At 44.5% G+C, this 11,484-nt stretch overlaps 1 protein-coding gene across 5 annotated transcripts in view; it reads right to left on the minus strand.

Annotated features, from left to right (window-relative positions):
- The window catches only part of STK32C (serine/threonine kinase 32C), a 210,020-nt gene that overhangs the window by 168,566 nt on the left and 29,970 nt on the right, over positions 1-11,484 (minus strand). The window contains exon 1 of one of the 5 annotated variants that reach the window (XM_075843175.1): positions 1,796-1,909. The exons of the other annotated variants lie outside the window; for them this stretch is intronic. The gene's annotated coding sequence lies outside the window, so the exon portion shown is untranslated. Of the gene's footprint in view, positions 1-1,795; positions 1,910-11,484 lie in introns of those variants that run through there. 5 annotated transcript variants of the gene reach the window in all.

Here is an 11,484-nt window from a genome sequence, read left to right on the forward strand (position 1 = left end):
ATTGTGGCACTGTCATAGAACGCCTGTCTCGGCTGTGGGGTATGTGGAACCTCTAGACTGCTCCGCCATAGCGAAGAAGCAGCTGGTCAAACAATAGTCAATAACAGTCTCTCGGACAAGAATACCTGGGAGGATATACAGGCAGATGCTCGGGGTAGCAGACACGTGGCTCAGGTGATGCTTGATGTGGCAGATGACACCAGACGTTGCAGCTGATCCCAGGCGTGGCAGATGACACCTGACATGGCAAATGATACCAGATGTGGCAGAAGATACCAGACGGGGCAGAAGAGGCACAGACAGCTCCAACAATAAGCTTAGGATCAGGAACGAAACAAAGCAGCAGGATATGGGAAGCAGGAAATGGGAACTCTGGGAGCAGGATATAATTAAGGGTCCATTTGCATAGACGTACACAGGAATACTAACAACGCTCAGGCAAGAAGAGGAGGGGCAGAGCCCTATTTAAAGTCCAGGGTGTCACGGGGTTGGTTGGGAAACTTTAGACAGGTGCGCGCGCTGGCCCTTTAAGACTAGGAGTGCGCGAACGTGCACCCTACGGGAAACACGGAGAGCTGCAGCCGCGTGTGTCAACATCTCTGAGGAGGGAGATGCCAACATGAAGAAAAATTTGTGGTTGCTGGTAAGTGGGACATGCCGGTGGTCAGCGACCACGGGCATAACAACGCCACCTTTGCCACAAGTCAGTTCATTACATTTCTGATCTGTTAGATCTGCCCCAGTTACCTGTAAGTGCTATTATTGTGATGTATCCACATGTCTAGGAGTAATAATAATAGCTCAGCCACCAAACGGTAGACCATGCAAACTCACAGAACGGGGGCCCCCAATTGGTAAAGGCTGTGGCATGTAAAAATCACCTATCCTCTGTGAAATCACTCCCTACAGATTTTCAAACTGTCTCTCGAAGGGGCATCAGCACAAGAACTGTGCAGCCAAAGCTTCATGCAATGGGTTTCTTTGGTCGAGCAGCTGCAGACCACCCTAAGATCACCATAGAAGCATCGGCTGGAGTGGTGTAAAGCACGCCGCCACTAAACACTGGATCAGTGGAATCGTGTTCTCTGATGTGATGAATCACAATTCACTATTTCCCAGTCTGATGAACAAATATGGGTTTGGCAAATGCCAGGAGAACACTACATACTGAAAGGCATAATGCCTACTGTAAAATTAGAATTCTATAGCATACAAAGACATTTTACACAATTGTAGGCACTTTCCTGTCACAGAATGACTGTATCCCAGTGCACAAAGCGGGGTCCATAAAGAAATGATGTGACGAGTTTGGTGTGCAGAAAGTTGAGCAACCTGCACAGAGCCCTGACCTCAACCCCATTAAACACCTCTGGGATGAATGGGAACCCCAATTTCGAGTCTGATCTTCTCGTCCAAAATAAGTGCCTGACCTCACAAATGCTCTACTGGTTGAATGGGCACAAATTCCCACAGATGCACTCCAAAAAGCCTTCCTAGAAAAGTGGAGGAATTTCAAGCTGCTAAAAAGGGGCCCAACTCCATATTAACGTGCATGGTTTCGGAATTAGATGTAAAAAAAAGCTCATATAGCTGTGATGGTTAGGTGTCTGCATACTTTCGGCCATATAGGGTATATTTTAATTACCTTATACATGTAGGCACACAGAGTGATGGCAAATAGTATGATGACCTGCACCAACCTAAAAAATAACAGGGTTCCTGTCCTGTCTATCCTGGAGACATGGCCATATATACATAGTCATCTCACATAAAATTCAATGAGAATTATGGAAACCTTTTAATGAATGCACTTGAAAGATGATAACTTGATTCCAATGGACAGGGAAAAGTTGGGCCTCTGTCATTCTTGAGATTAATAGGGGTCCTAGGTGGATGACCCCCACAGATTTCACGTATATTCCAAGTCAATATATCATAATCTATAAATTAGGAAAAGAGGTAAATGTGTAAATTAAGATATATTACAAAGTGTTGGATTTCTGTATTTTAAACCTATTGGCCTCAAATTGTGTGAAGGTAAACTTGTGTTTTAACTGTATAAGAAGCTTAAAATAGTCACGTTCTTACAAAGGGTATTGTTCCTTTCAGATAACCGCTTTCTGCAATGTAATGCATGACATATTTCCCTAAAAGGGGATTCATCCACATATGACTCTTTTAAAAACGAATAAGCGTAGTTTGCTATATACTCTATGTAGCCATCTCTTGCACGTCTATTAATATCAAAAGATATCCACTGATTTCAATTTGGCACTTTTATAATAAGGCTTCTACCCTGCAGTGATGGGCTACTCCATCAGTGACCACTGTGGGTCATCCCACAGATGTATACCCCACTTTTAGTTTCTTAAACATACAACCTCATTAAAGGGAATCTTCCAGCAGTTTTGAGGGAAGGGGGAGGACATTGTAAACATACCTTTTGTCCCCATCTTGCATTATGTGATGCATCTTAAACAATGTTTAATTCCCCCTTGTGCTGCGATTGCAAGTGCCACTAAGGCAGGCACTTATTGCGCAGATGCTCCTCCACTGCATGCTACCAGTCCCTATGCTCTGAGTAACGGCTCGCTCTAGCAGAATCCTGATTGACCCCCTAGAGCTATCACTCAGAGCAGAGAGTGGAAACTTGCGACCACCATGTTGGGGGAATCAAATGTCAGTTTTAAAAAGTATGTTTACAATGTCCTCCCCTATATTGTTCTGTCGGCAGTTTTGAGGTCTCAAAACTGCTGACAGATTCCCTTTAAAGGAAATGTATATTCAGTAAATGTCCACTAGAGAAGACACAAGAGGCTGACACTTCCTGATTTTTGTAGCTCACTTGTCTGCTTTACTGTATAAACTGGGATAGGATGAACAGAGTCATCTCCTTATCATTACATGGGGTGGATTTAATGACAACTATATTGTACTGCTGAAGGCCTAGATAAGGTAGGATAGTAACATTATACATATATGGCTCTGTATGAACCTCCCATGTCACTGTCTGAGGGTGGGGGGTATACTCCATCACATCATAAGGTAATAATCTATGACATCTATCTGTGAATTAGCTCCCATTCAATTCAGCTGCCATAAAGAACACATACCCTGATGCATTGTCTATACAGATGAAATAGTAAGCAGTATAAAAAAAAAAAGCTAAAACATTTAAAAAAACCGAAATAAAGTATGACTTGTCTTTTACAGACATAAAGGGGTTATGTGGGGACCAAAAAGTATTAGCAGTGTAGTCACTGCAGTATGTGAGTACACTGCTAATATACATTCTGGCTCCCCGTCGCTCTGATTCTGAGATTTTCAAAGATTTTATAGCGCTGTCGGGGGACCGGAAGTCTAGTGGCACAGTCTTCTTTGATGACGATACGACTCTTCATCATGTGACCGGCCCTGCTGTACTCACTGTACTCGCTGTACTACTGCTAGTATATAGAGTACAGCGGGGCTGGTCACATGACGAAGAGTCGTATCGTTACCAAAGAAGGCTGTGCCACTAGACTCCCCGGGAAGCGCTACAAAAATCTATGAAAATCCCAGTGAGTAAACTGCTAATCATTTTTAGTCCCCACATCACCCCCTTAAATGAAACTTTAGTGAAATCTATTAAAGAAATTCCCTTGGCCTTAAACATAGAAATACTGGGTACGACCCGAGCAAATATGTTTGATCTTGACAATATTCATTATGTGTGAATGAACAAAATGAGCAGAGTCCTTAGAATCAGGATCAGACTAGGTAAAAAACATTTATGGAATGTGGCGCCTGCAATTGTAGCATGTAAACAGCGATGGGCTTTACTTTGCTACAATAAGAACATTATATTTCTATAAAAGTTGTTGATGAATAGCACAATATCCCTTTGTGTTGATGGTCAGTTCAGGCGATAGTGCCAATGATGAATAATAGGGATGTGCCTCTGATTGGGGGCTGAAATCTTTCCATGTAGTGTGGATCTAAAGCACAGTACAATTCCTGCATTACCAGCAGAAGCTGCTGTATATTCCACATCTCAGCAGGGAAAAATAAAGGGCTCCACTATCTCTTTAAACTACGTCTTGGGAACTGATACTGTAGAGAGAAACAGAATTTCTGGTGGTTTATATTTTGTCCTCTCAAGGCTCATTAGCACAGATGCTTGGAGGGTAAAACAAGATAAAGCTGGAGATTTAGACCCAGCCAAGAACGAGAACATAATGTTATAATATGTAGAGTTTAGTAATTTTGCCCACACAGCATAATAGGAGAAAAGATTATAAAATACAATCTTGGAAATGACTTAAATTGTATCAAAAGGGCCACTAAAGTGCAAAACAAAACGATGGGGCGTAATGGAAATAGTGGATATTCTTTATTTCTTTGCATAGCTTTAAAGTACTGGATGAGATAAACATTCCTACAAATGATACTTTTTGTGCTTTTTAACTGCAGACATAGTAGTGCTTAGTTTGTTTATGTAGCAAAGCTGAGCTTGTCAACTGGCATAACATATTTATTTATATATAACATTTACAGCCCCAACAGGGTTTCTCGCTCAGCTCACTAGTCTTGGCAAATCTGTCAATTAACGCAGTGATAAAACCCCCTTTGCTATACTTATGCATAACAAGACAGATTTGATAAGACGCAAGCAAATCTCTATAGGCATTAATGTCGGCCATATTGGTTATCATGCATTCATTATTTTCTCAGTTAATTAGTTTGCTACTATTAGAGGTTATGAAGGATATAGCCGGAAGAGCAGCTGGGAGACCCTACTACAGATAAGGTTTTATAGAAAATGGGACTATGGGTATCAAGCAAAGTAGGTGCCTCCCCACTTGCCATTTGTAGACAGTTTTGCTCATCTTTTCAGCCCATATATTACTGCCATATAGTGCCAAGATAATACTTCAATATACAGCTGACAGAATACCCCCACATACCACCAAATACTATACAGTATCCAAATAATACTAACTAAAAAAAACGCCATAAAGTTCCCACATAGTACTGCAATTAATTTCCCAAATACCCGCCTACACGATAAATAATACTGAGTGGTTTTAGTTTAAACCTGGGGTTTCCATCCCCGGGGGCCCTCTAGTAAAAGGGAGCCCTGGGTAATTTCTCAGTTTGCCACCCCTAAAACTAGCCAACCCTTCAAAGTGTTCTGACATGATTGTACATCCGGCATCTATGATGCTGAACTTCGTGGGGTGTGTATGGTGGGGCATATTCTAAAGCCTTGGGCATCAGGAGAGCTTGTCCTGCCTATGCCTTCACATACCAGACCAAGGATTCTTCTGAAGCACCCCCAGAGTAAAGAAACTGCAACACAATTAAACACTCGTATGAAGACGGCATATCATCTAGTATACATTGTATTCCTGAACAGGGCACACACCAGTTGGGGGATACATTGCAGGCTACTGATCAATGACATGTTGTATTTAGCATTTCCCACCACTTTTTTTGACCCAAAAAATTGCGGAAATGTGGCATCAGTATGAAAGTCACTCTTTTTAATGCAATTATGCCAGAGAATTGGTGTAATTGCATTAGTAAGTATCCCTAAATGTACAAAGGATCCTCATCTTTAAGATGGCTTCAAAACCACAAAAAAGGCCATACTTACTAAGTGGGTGGGTGAAAACCCGTTCACAGCAGGACGCAGTCAGGTAAAAAAATGCTGCAGAAGGAGGGTGCATTAAATAGTGTTAGCCCCTCCCACTAGGCACTGGGGACCCTTAACGCTGAGTTGCGAGCTTTGCGTATTTTCGCCAAAATAACAACTAATACCCCATGTTTCATGGATATTTTTACTATGTATACTTTTTTTCAGGACGCAGCCAGTTCTTATATGCTGGGAGGGCATGTGATGTGCTGGCATTTGGTTTGGCATGCAGAGCAGCCCGCCTTAGCTAACAGTAGCGGCTTTACAAATAGGCTGTGATTCGGCAAGATATGCTATGCCTGATGACTGGCACATTATCCCTCCATGTATTACACATAGTACTGACACCCCATGTACTATTCACAGCACTGACCCCTATTCATCACACATTCATTTTTTATTACATTATTATATAGTTCTGACACTTCCATACATACACATTTCTTTTATACCATATATTCACACCCTAGTACTACACTGACACTCATTTATCACACACTTGTGAGCAGGGCCGCCATCAGGGGGGTATTAGGGGTAGTGGTGTGAGGGGCCCGGCCAAACCTAATTGAAAGGGGGGCCCGGCAACTGCCTCGACATTCTTTTGGTAGGAAAAAACGGGCCCCTGCAATGGGGCCCGTTTTTTTCACCAAAAGAATGTCGTGACCTGCTGCTGCTGCGGGCCCCCTCCCCTCGTCATGGGGGGCCGTCAAACCGTCCGCCCGCGCGCGCGCACCCGATCGCGCGCACAAGGAAACTCCCGCGCGTGCGCACTCGCGAGCGCGCATCCACGAACGCCCGCACTGGAGACCGCCCGCGCGCGCACCCGCGATCGAAGCGCACGCAGCCGCGGACACACATGGACAAAACTTACCTGGAGCCTGGCTGGAGGTGAAGGACTGGACGTCTGGACCGAAGACCTCCCCTGGAAGACATCGCCGGAAGAGGACTGGAGTGGGAGCAGCTCTTCTGACACAGTGAGTAAATTATCTCAAAGTGTTGTTTATGTATGGCCCTGTTCACACAGTATTTTGCAGGCAAAAAAAAATCTGCCTCAAAATTCCATAAAGAATTTTGAGGCAGATTTTGACCTGCCCACACTATCTTGCCGCGTTTTTTTGCTGCGTTTTTTGCTCGCGGCGATTGAGGACAGCAGACAAAAAACGCAGCGAAAAATGCATTTTCTGCCTCCCATTGATTTCGATGGCAGGTCAGCCAGGGCAGGCCAGCTTAAAAAAATACAAAACTTTTGTGTTAGGGCCTGTTCACATCACCGTTCGCTTCCGTTCCGGGGTTCCGTCTGAGGTTTCCGTCGGGTGAACCCCGCAACGGAAAGTGAAAGTGATAGCACAGCTTCCGTTTCCATCACCATTAGCGCAGTCGACTGCGCTATTAATTCCGTCCGAAAACCAGCCGGAATGGTGACGAACCACCGCTCCGGGGTTCCGTCTGAGGTTTCTGTCGGGTGAACCCCGCAACGGAAAGTGAAAGTGACAGCACAGCTTCCGTTTCAGTCACCATTGATCTCAATGGTGACGGAAACATCGCTAATGGTTTCCGTTCGTCACCATTCCGGCTGGTTTTCGGACGGAATCAATAGCGCAGTCGACTGCGCTAATGGTGATGGAAACGGAAGCTGTGCTATCACTTTCACTTTCCGTTGCGGGGTTCACCCGACAGAAACCTCAGAAGGAACCCCGGAGCGGAAGCGAACAGTGATGTGAACAGGCCCTAACACAAAAGTTTTGTATTTTTTTAAGCTGGTTCACAAAAAAAAATAATTCCAAATTCTACTGGACCAATTGCCTATTTAGAGAGCGGCAGCAGCTCCAGGAGCGACATCATAAGGGACACACTAGGCGGATATGCTGAGTAAAACTACACAGCTTATCCGCCCCGGTAGCCGCAGGGAATTCCGCCAGCAAAACCGCACCAAATAGTGGCGCAGGTTTCGTGAGACATGTCCGCTGCGGGAATCCTGCAGGGAAAAAAAAGTTTAGACTTACCCCGGCCGTAGTTTAGGTGACGCATCTCTCTCTTCTGAACGTAGCCCCGCCTCCTGGGATGACGCTGTAGACCATGTGACTGCGGCAGCAGTCACATGGGATGAAACATCATGACAGGAGGCCGAGCTGCGCTAAGAATAGAGGATCGCGTCACCAGGACTACGGCCGGGGCAAGTCTAAACTTTTTTATAAATTTAAAAGAGTGCCTTTTTTTTTTTTTCTCATTTGTGATTTTTGCGGCAGAACCGCAGCATTTCTGCAACAGAGGAGCAGCGATTCCACAGAATATACATTGACATGCGACTTAAAAAGCCAAAAAGCCACACTGCAGGTCCATTATTTTTGCAGCGTGTGGATGAGATTTGTTCAAATCTCATCCACTCTGCTGCGACTGTAATACGCTGCGGATTTTCCACAATAAAATGTGTTGCATAAAATCCGCAGTGTTCATGCCTAGTGTGTTCCTACCCTAAGGCCGGATTTACACAAGCGTGTGCTTTTTGCGCGCGCAAAAACGTGGCGTTTTGCGCTTGCAAAAGGTCCATAACAGCTCCGTGTGTCAGCAGCGTATGATGCGCGGCTGCGTGATTTTCCCGCAGCCGCCATCATTATGACACTCTGTTTGTATGTTTGTAGCACGTGGTGCTTTTCTGTTTTCATTCATAGTTTATACGGCTGCGGAAGTGCTGGGCGTGATTTTCACGCACCCATTGACTTCAATGGGTGCGTGATGCGCGAACAATGCACAAATATCGGACATGTCGTGAGTTTTACGCAGCGGACTCGCGCTGCGTGAAAATCACTGACAGTCTGCACGGCCCCATAGAGTAACATAGGTCCGTGCGAGGCGCGTGAAAATCACGCACGTTGCACGGATGTATTACACGTTTGAATAAGCCCTAACAATAAGGCCCAGTTCACAGAGTTTTTGGGCCTTGATATTGACTCGGACACTGCGTCAGAATCAGCACCAAAAAACGTCCAAAACCGCCTCCCATTGATTTAATCTGAAATCAATGGGAGCCAGTCGCGGAAAAAAGAAAAAGCAGCACGTCCTTTCTTGCCGTGGTTCCGCCTCTGACCTGCCATCGAAATCAATGGGAGGCAGAAAATGCATTTTTCGCTGCGTTTTCTGTCTGCTGTCCTCAATCGCCGCAGGCAAAAAACGCGGCAAGATAGTGTGGGCAGGTCAAAATCTGCCTCAAAATTCGGTGCGCGGTTCCAGGCGGTCGCCGGTGCGCATGCGCGGGAGTTTGCGGGTGCGCGTGATCGGTCGCACGGGCGGCGGTGTTTGACGGCCCCCATGCTACCCAGGGCCGCCATCAGGGGGGTATTAGGGGTACTGATGTGAGAGGCCCGGCCAAACCTAATTGAAAGGGGGGCCCGCAGCTCATGACATTCTTTTGGTGAAAAAAACGGGCCCCATTGCAGGGGCCTGTTTTTTTTCTACCAAAGGCAAGTCGCGGCAGTTTGCCGGGCCCCCCTTTCAATTAGGTTTGGCCGGGCCCCCCTTTCAATTAGGTTTGGCCGGGCCTCTCACATCAGTACCCCTAATACCCCCCCTGATGGCGGCCCTGGGTACCATGATATAGTACTGGACGGAGTACCGTTAACAGGCGGTGCCACGGTAGGGGGGCCCAGAAAATGTAGCTGTAGGGGGCCCTGAAATTCCTGATGGCGGCCCTGCTTGTGAGCACTTAGTTCGCCACTCCCCTCAAGACTAGTGGGGGGGCTAACACTATTTAATGCACCCTCCTTCTGCAGCATTTTTTGACCTGACTGCGTCCTGCTGGGAACGGGTTTTCACCCACCCACCTACCTAGTAAGTATGGCCTTGTTTGTGGTTTTGAAGTTATCTATGTCCCATTTTTTTCTGCTGGTATCTTTAAGATGGCTGTCTATTAAACATTATTTTTTAACACATGGACGGCCCCTTTAAACACACAGTCAAGAACAAAACTACCACGGTAGAAGACATAATACATCCGCTATGAGACCAAGCACCCGGCGGGAGAGCATGACTGGTAAAGTAGGGAGGTACGGGATCAGTGTGAAAGATGAAGGCGATATAGAAATTGAAATAATAATCATAAGCTTTCCATTTCTTTGACTCCATTTCTTAGGGTGATCATGGTGGAGGGGGTCCCCAATTTTGTATAAAGCCCCATGACTATCTGTTATTTCCTTGCACTCAAGTGTTTTGTGCTTTGCTATTGTACATAACATGTATTTTCATTGTAATGTAGGATGCTAGAATTCTATTTCTTGTTACGGTTTTGGGTTAACAGTGCTTTTTGTCTTGAGTCCCTATGCCTCCCAGGGCACTATTGTTGCGGGATACAACTAGGGAACAGTTTTAGGAGGTGAAGTGCCAGGAGCTGTATACACTACAAACAGCATGAAAAACAATAAAGTCCCCACAGTCACAATCTGGTAACTATGATTAACGTTTATCTTGAAATACAGGAGCGACAGATTTTTTTCGTGTGAAGTATTTTGTAAAGAGAAAAGAAAACAAAAAAGACGTACTCAATATTTTGGAAGCAATCAGAAATGTTTCATCTTGATAATAATTACAGTATAAATCCATTTAATCAGAATAAGTCTTCAGGGTGAACACAACAGGGCATATTGATCAAGGTAAATGCGCCAAAAAAAACCATTCTGTTTCCTCCAGATTTCTCTTCATGTGACTAGCAAGTCTCAAATGAAAAGACATGTTAATTAAAAGTTCAGTTCAGGGTTAGAAATAAAAGGATTTGCTTTCTTCCCAGAAACAGCGCCACTCTTGTCTATGGTGTGTGTCTGGTATTACAACTCATCTCCATTTAATTAAATTAGCAAATTCGTTGACTATTAACAAGGAAGAATAAATTGCATTAAACTGCACACTTGTTTCTCACATGCTTGGGACAAGGCTGATTTTGACAGGGGAAGTTGCTGTCGGTTACTGCAGGGAAATGCAGTATTTCATGCGTCTATTCGAATGAATGGCTGACCATGTAACACATGGAGGGCCCAAGTACATCAGAGCCGACGGTGGTTAGTATTGTATGCCCTAATATGCTATACATGTGTAGGAGTTGTCTTTCTGCAAGAAATTCTAATTCTATGGGGACATAAGGAGATAGCCGGCTGAGGGACTCCTCTGGCACTGCTTATCTGGGGGATTAGGAAGAATTCAACCTGTCTGATCTATGTTTTACCTAACATCAGCAACCGTCTGCCAGCCTCAGAGACACTAAACTGTGATCAGATTACAACAAAATTGGCAGAATGCAACTAAGGCTAATCTAATGTTGCCTACAGGGGCGAGCGAAGGGGTGTAGAGGTAGCTGTCGCACCAAGGCCCTGGTGTTCCTCTGTCACATAAGACACCATGGATTAACAAGATATTCATATAATGAAAAAATAAATAAGCAAAAGAGAAAAAAATACATACATAAATGTGAAAAAAACGGAAAAATTAAAAATAACATTTATACACACACTATATAAACAAAAAGTATTGGGACACTGCTCTCAATCATTGAATTCAGGTGTTTCATTCAGTGCCATTACCACAGGTATATAAAATCCAGCACTAGCCATGCAGTCGCCTTTACAAACATTTGTGATAGAATAGGTTGTTGTAAAGATTCCGTCAGTTCATGAAATTTCTTCCCTTCTAGATGTATCACAACTGTGAGTGGAATTATTGTAAAGTGAAAGTGTTTAGGAACCACAGAAATTTAGTCACGAAAAGTTACAGAGTGGAGTCGCCGAGTGCTGAGGTGCATAGTATAAACCTCCTCCTTAATATCA

This window comes from Rhinoderma darwinii, chromosome 11 (genome assembly GCF_050947455.1).
Source record: "Rhinoderma darwinii isolate aRhiDar2 chromosome 11, aRhiDar2.hap1, whole genome shotgun sequence".
NCBI classification, from domain to species: Eukaryota; Metazoa; Chordata; class Amphibia; order Anura; family Rhinodermatidae; genus Rhinoderma; species Rhinoderma darwinii.